Source organism: Prunus dulcis, unplaced genomic scaffold, assembly GCF_902201215.1.
Source record: "Prunus dulcis unplaced genomic scaffold, ALMONDv2, whole genome shotgun sequence".
NCBI classification, from domain to species: Eukaryota; Viridiplantae; Streptophyta; class Magnoliopsida; order Rosales; family Rosaceae; genus Prunus; species Prunus dulcis.
The window spans coordinates 6,492-12,717 of NW_023010484.1; the positions used below are offsets into that span (position 1 = coordinate 6,492).

General features: G+C 35.2%; 1 long non-coding RNA gene across 1 annotated transcript; it reads right to left on the reverse strand.

The window, feature by feature from the left end:
- Positions 1-1,274: 1,274 nt before the first annotated feature.
- LOC117613666 lies at positions 1,275-2,658 on the reverse strand. The gene is made up of 2 exons (XR_004583771.1): positions 2,118-2,658; positions 1,275-2,000 (listed from the first exon to the last, which is right to left on the reverse strand). It is a non-coding gene; the product is annotated as an uncharacterized LOC117613666 (long non-coding RNA).
- Positions 2,659-6,226: the final 3,568 nt, after the last annotated feature.

Consider the following 6,226-nt stretch of genomic DNA (forward strand, 5'->3'; position numbering starts at 1 on the left):
ATTCTTGAATTCCTAATAACAAATGCCATGTTTTAGGGTTTTTGTGACACTCATATTCTCTTTGATCTTAATGGATTCTTGATTGTTAATTTGAGTAAATGCCATACTAGATTTCAATTAAGAATACATGTATTGATGTAAATGCCATACACTCTACATACACTTAAGAGAGAATCATACAACTCGAGTCAAATGCCATGATCTTGTTGTGAGTGTCGTCATCATATGCTTGCTAGAAATTGATTATCTATTGTTGTTTATGGATTGATTGATTGTTTGGAGGTGGATAGTAAGTCCTAGCTATTGTTCTTGATTGATTTTAAACCAATTTCTCTTAAACTCTAATTTAAATTCTCTTTTGTTTTCTTTTCCTTATTTTGTTTTATTCACAAAATCAAATCAAAACCCCCTTGGTGTTGGTGTGTGTTTGGAAGTCCTTTGTTTTGATTTTCAATGCGTGACATTGATAAACATCTCTTTAGATCACAATCTCCGTGGGATCGACCCTTGCTTGCTTACTATACTATCATTTGATTTGTGCACTTGCAAGGTTTTAATATTGTTGTTAAAATTTACCAACATTGATTTAAGAATTAATGAGCGTTTTAGAATTTAAGCCCATTATTCCATAATTTGCGGACTTGAGACTTTGCACCAACTGTTCACCAATTGGAATTTTTAATGGCCAAGCCCGTTGTATTTGAGACCGTCAAGTCTTGGGATGTCGGCTTGAGACTGACTGATCTTGAGATGTGAGACGTGCCTCGTGAGTATGAGACCATTATGTCTTGGGCCATCAAATCTTGCAATTTCGTATTGGGCTTATTGCTGTCACGATTTGGTAATGGGCTGAACCTTCACAAGTCTTTAGCTTTCCTGATCACGTTTTCTAAACCCAAAGCGACAACCCACATGGTCTTTCAACTTGCAAACTGAGGTCCTTTGTGACCTTTGACTATTTTGTTTGCTTGCTTTCATCTTAAGTCTCATTTTTGTGCTGGTGACGTTGGGACAAAAGGGAATAAAACCACTTTCTTCTTATTTTCACGAGGTGGGTTCACCTCCACAGGCTTTTATTCTTTCTTTTATTCTGTTTACATTCAGCAAAACGTAGTAAACCAAAGGCCTTGCTTTGCTCCAGCTGGACCCCTGACGTATTGATGCCATTAATAAGTGTCTTTCAATTTGATTAAGACACCCAAAGGATAAAAATCCTTCTCCAAGTGAAGTATGGATTAAGCTCCTTGTTGATTTGGAACCGTTGGATCATCCAGTGAAGTAAACTTCTTGTCCACATAGGATTGGGCCATATGTGTTTTCCTTATAAAAAAAGAAAACATATGTGCACCAGCAAACAGCAACAAAACGAAAGTCTTAATATTATTCTTCGTTTGCTTCTCCAGACCAGCACATAGCTTTGCTCAAGCCACCTGTTGCACCATCAAAGAGAAGAGGATTTCACGTGGTAACCCAACTTTGAATTGTTTTCCTTTTTTGTTGTTGCCATGTATTGCTAAAGGCATCCTGGGATGGGAGCATTTGAGCAGCAAAGCCACATGATGATTGCAATCATCATGACAATCTTGCTTGCCATTTGGATGCTTCAAGGCATCGTAGAGAGACCCAGCCATCTTGAATTGGTCTTGTGAAACGTGCTGTACAGCGCCAGCCCCACAGCAACACAATTGTTTTTTTTTATCATAAGCTTCATGCAATAGAATTTGGACTCATAATTCAAATTCCTTGTTTTGCTGCATGTAGAGTTGCAACCCATCCCTTTTTCAGAATCTTGGATTCAATTTGGACATGCAAGTCCGTGAAGTCCAAGACTTCTTTTTTTCTTACTCTGCTTCGAGTCAAAGAGGAAGAAGTCCTCTTCCTTTGAATTCGCAAGTGGTGGGTTCACCACCACACTTACTCTTCATTTTGTTTTGCTTTTTCAGCATGGCTGATTTTTTTCTTTAGCTTTCACGTGGTGGGCTCACCTTCGCAGGCTTTTTCTGTTGATGTGCAAACAGCAGATATAATTTTTTTCTACTGCAGATATGTATGCAGCTTTCATTTAAAAGACAATTAACTTGTCTTGTTGTCATTGGAGGACAAAAAGCAGTCGGTACCATGACTGGGTATTTGAGCGAATGCCTTCGTTAATTTTTTTCCTTTTCTCTGTCTGCTATCTCCCTGCGGCACAACCCACGTCAAAGACAAACCTCAGTTCGTGCTTTCCTTGCAAAGCCACCAGATTTGGTTTTGTGATGGTTAGCCCATCATGATAAGCCATCCTTACGGAGTGCTTGTGAATTGGATGTTGAGCACATCCTGGAAGCGTCTGAGCGGAGCTGCACCTTGGAGCATATCAGGACTTGACCTCATGATGATTACAATCATCTTGGCTGTCAATCCATAGCTGGATGTCCTAGAGGTATTTGATCCTTGGAAGTCTTTGAGCGAAGCCTTCCCTTAGAGAGATTACTGACCCTTTTTATGATGATAGAAATCATCATGGGCAGGAACCCTTGAGTTGAACAGAACCTGAAATCTTGAGCAAAAAAAATCAGAAAATTGTGCTATGAAACTAAAATTGTACCTTGAAATGGCTCTTTTCTTTCTCAAGTCTGCTTGCTAAGTTTTTCTTCCTACGACTGTTCTCTTTTTTGATCTTTTTCTGTCCTGCCGCTCCTCTCTTTCTTCCCCTCTTCCTCCCCTCGTGTCATGCCTCTTATAGAGGCTATCTTATGATGAGTTTGAATTCAAGATGATGACCACTTCTCAACCGAGATACTTATCTCTTGGTGTTTCAAAACCACTGAAATACATCTATTTTATTTTTAAATGTCTTTCTTGATAAGATTGCAGGGACAAAACAAATTCAATTCTAACCCAAGTCAAACTCTTGGCTAATTGCTTTTGTGAAAATTTTCCGTTCAACAGCGACCAAATTTTGCGCGACGAAAAACTATTCGTCACTCAAAGTTACTTTGCGCGACGAAACTTGAAATTTCGTCGCACAAAGTCTTGCGCGACCAAATTTTGCGCGACGAAAAATAATTCGTCGCTCAAAGACACTTCGAGCGACAAAATTTTGCGCGACGACAATACATCGTCGCTCAAAGTCTTGAGCGTCCAATTTTGGGCGACGAAAAGTAATTCGTCGCTCAAAGTGACTTTGCGCAACGAAAAGTAAACTTCGTCGCGCAAAGTCCTTATAAAACTTCGCGCAAACTTCGCGCGACAAAATTTTGGGCGACGACATTACATCGTCGCTCAAAGTCTTGAGCGACCAATTTTGCGCGACGAAAAATAATTCGTCGCTCAAAGTGACTTTGCGCGACGAAAAGTAAACTTCGTCGCGCAAAGTCCTTATAAAAATAAATAAAATAAAAAAATATTTTTAAAAAAAATTTCCATGACGTAATCCAAACATTTTGTCACCTAAACCAATTTATTTTTGTTTTTTATTTTGTATGCATAACACTTAAGAAATTAAACGGTATATATTTTTATTAAGTAACTTTAAATTTATTATTTTAGATCGGATCGGATTTTTATTAGAAAAATATATTCTTGTTGTTCGGATTGGGGTTTTGTTAGAAAATATATATTTTAAATTGATGATCGAATTATTTCATTGTATTCATATCGGGTCAAGGAGTGTAGCAGTAAAAAATCATCAAAATCGGAGTTAAAATAACCGTTAAATCTTGATTTTTCATTATAACCGTCGAAAAGTTTTATCTCCTTACTTGATCTTTGAATGTTTATTTTTTCCAATTTTTGGCGTATATGATCTCGAAGTATAAACAAACAAGTTTGACGGTTGGATCGTTGAAACTAGTTTTTTTGAATGCATATGCCATCAAAACAATATATTCACTAACAATTAAGAGTTTATTTATACTTTCGTTAAATATAACATAAGATTTTGTGGTATCCACTAGTGTAAATATTTTAAATTGAAGATCAAATTCAGTCATTGTATTCATATAGGGTCAAGGAGTGTAGCTGTAAAAAATCATCAAAATCGGAGTTAAAATAACCATTAAATCATGATTTTTCATTTATAACCATCGAAAAGTTTTGTCCCGTTACTTGATCAATGAATGTTTATTTTTTTCCGATTTTTGGCGTATATGATCTCGAAGTATAAACAAACAAGTTTGACAGTTGGATCGTTGAAACTAGTTTCGTAGAATGTGTATGCCATCAAAACAATATATTCACTAACAATTAAGAGTTTATTTATATTTTCGTTAAATATAACATAAGATTTTGTGGTATCCACTAGTGTAAATATTTTAAATTGAAGATCAAATTCAGTCATTGTATTCATATAGGGTCAAGGAGTGTAGCTGTAAAAAATCATCAAAATCGGAGTTAAAATAACCGTTAAATCATGATTTTTCATTTATAACCGTCGAAAAGTTTTGTCCCGTTACTTGATCTATGAATGTTTATTTTTTCCGATTTTTGGCGTATATGATCTCGAAGTATAAAAAAACAAGTTTGACGGTTGGATCTTTGAAACTAGTTTCGTAGAATGCATATGCCATCAAAATAATATATTCACTAACAATTAAGAGTTTATTTATACTTTCGTTAAATATAACATAAGATTTTGTGGTATCCACTAGTGCAAATGTTTTAAATTGAAGATCAAATTCAGGTTATTGTATTCATATAGGGTCAAGGAGTGTAGCTGTAAAAAAATCATCAAAATCGGAGTTAAAATAACCGTTAAATCTTGATTTTTCATTTATAACTATCGAAAAGTTTTGTCCCGTTACTAGATCTCTGAATGTTTGTTTTTTGCGATTTTTGGGTATACAATCTTGAAGTATATACAAACAAGTCTTATGGTTAGATCGTTGAAGTGTGTGTGTGTGTGTATATATATATTTATTTATTAAGTAGCTTTAAATTTATTTATTTTGTCCATATAACACTTAAGAAATTGAATAGTATATAGACGACGGTAAAGCAAAAAGACTACTACAACACTACTACAAAAAAGCAAAAAGACGACGGTAAATCACCGTCGTGTATTCAGTTTTTCAGTGGTCGTGGAATCCACCGTCATCTTTTCCCTCATAAACCACGACGCTAAATCACCGTCGTTGTTAAAATATACAACGTCATCAACAAATAAAAACGACGTCTTTGTACTGCAAAAAGATCGAAAAAAGCAGTCGGGGATGAGAATAGACGACCAACTCTCTAAACAAACCGTCGTTAAAAAGGAAAAATATGACACATATTAACAGAACAAGGCCGCAAAATAGACATACAACGACGAAAATTAAAATAATACGCCGTTAAATATCATTTTCACGACAACAAAAAATATGACGTCTTTAAGGACATTAGAAGACGACGTTATTGATTCCTACTACGTCGCCTAGATAAAAACAGCCGTCGTATAATACATTTTCCACTTCGATTTTTCTATAAAAGATGACATGGAAATAGTTGTCAGTGTCATTATTTACGACGTATGTATTTATAGAGTAGACGTTGAAAAAACAAACAACGTCGGTTACAAATATATGAGAGTCGTATTACAAAATTTGTACGTCCTATTTTCAGAAACAAACAACGACGATAAATATTAGACGTTGTTAAATAAAACAACGTCGAAAAAAAATAAAAACAGACGTGTTTAGTCTGCATAAGTTTTAAAAAATAGTCGAGGATGAGAATAGACGACCAACACAAACAAATCACCGTCGTTAAAAAGGAAAAATATGACACATATTAGAAGAACAAGGCCGCAAGAGAGACATACAACGACGATAACTAAAACACTACGCCGTTAAATATAATTTTAACGACAAGAAAAAATATGACATCTTTAAATACATGAGAAGACGACGTTATTGAAAACTACTACGTCTCTTATTTACAAACGACCGTCGTGAAATAAGTTTTCCACTTCGATTTTTCTAAAAATGATGACGTGGATATAGGTGTCAGTGTCATTATTTACGACGTATGTATTTATGTAGTTGACGTTGAAATGCGAAACAACGTCGTGGTATTTATATAGTCGACGTTGTATTTATATGTATTCATTACTCACGACGTACTTATTAATGTAGACGACGTTGAACTTCTAAACAACGCCATTATTTACGACGCATTTATTAAACCACGTCGGTTCCAAATTAATGTTCAGATAATTTATCTCATTTTTAGACGTCGGTATTATGGGATTGGAGTCGTGTTATTT